Here is an 837-nt window from a genome sequence, read left to right as displayed (position 1 = left end):
AGATTTTGTGGTGCTTGAGATGGGTGAGGAGGCTCACGACCCATTGATTCTTGGAAGGCCATTCTTAGCTACAGCAGGAGCAATTGTTAAGGTGAAAGAGGGCACGATTGATCTCCATTTGGGTAAAGGGCATGTTCTCCACTTTGACATCAAAGGAAAAATGAAGAAAACAACTGTGTTCGGGCAAGCCTTCCACATTGGAGAGATGGACGCTCCTGCTGATGAGCATCTTGAAGAGTTACCACCTGAGGAAGACGAAGAGGGAGCATCTCCCTCTACTCATTCCCCATAGAAGGTAACCCACTACTTTCCCTTGTATATACCATTTTGTTTTTGCATATTAGTTTTCTCTTTTTCTGTATCTCTCTCTCCTTGACAACACAGAGACTGTGTCATTTAATTTTGGGGGAGGTACCAAGTATTTGATCATGTTTGCTTTGATGTTGTTTCATTGAGTCATGCATTGCATACCTATTTGCATTAAAAAAAATTCATTTAGTTTGCATCATTTGCATTTCTAGGAGAGTCTAGAGCATATAGGTTGCATTTACTTGCATTGGGAGCAATGATTTGAAATGCCTTGTAAAGAACATTACTTTGCACCTGAGTAGCATATGCACCTCTCAAAAAGACTTGTATGCTTCAAGCCTTGAAAACTCTTCCTGAAACTTGTTGATTGCTGAAACTCAGTCTTTGAAGCCAACTACAACCGTGTTTGAACTGAACGAACTTAATGCTTCTTGCGTGTGGTCCCTTGTGTACTGAGTCATGGATATACACACTTGAGCTGTCACATCTTTTATGCCAATCTTTTTGACAAACTCGAGTGGTACACCA

Source organism: Brassica oleracea, chromosome C2 (assembly GCF_000695525.1).
Source record: "Brassica oleracea var. oleracea cultivar TO1000 chromosome C2, BOL, whole genome shotgun sequence".
In the NCBI taxonomy this organism is placed as follows: Eukaryota; Viridiplantae; Streptophyta; class Magnoliopsida; order Brassicales; family Brassicaceae; genus Brassica; species Brassica oleracea.
This window is presented reverse-complemented; position numbering follows the sequence as displayed.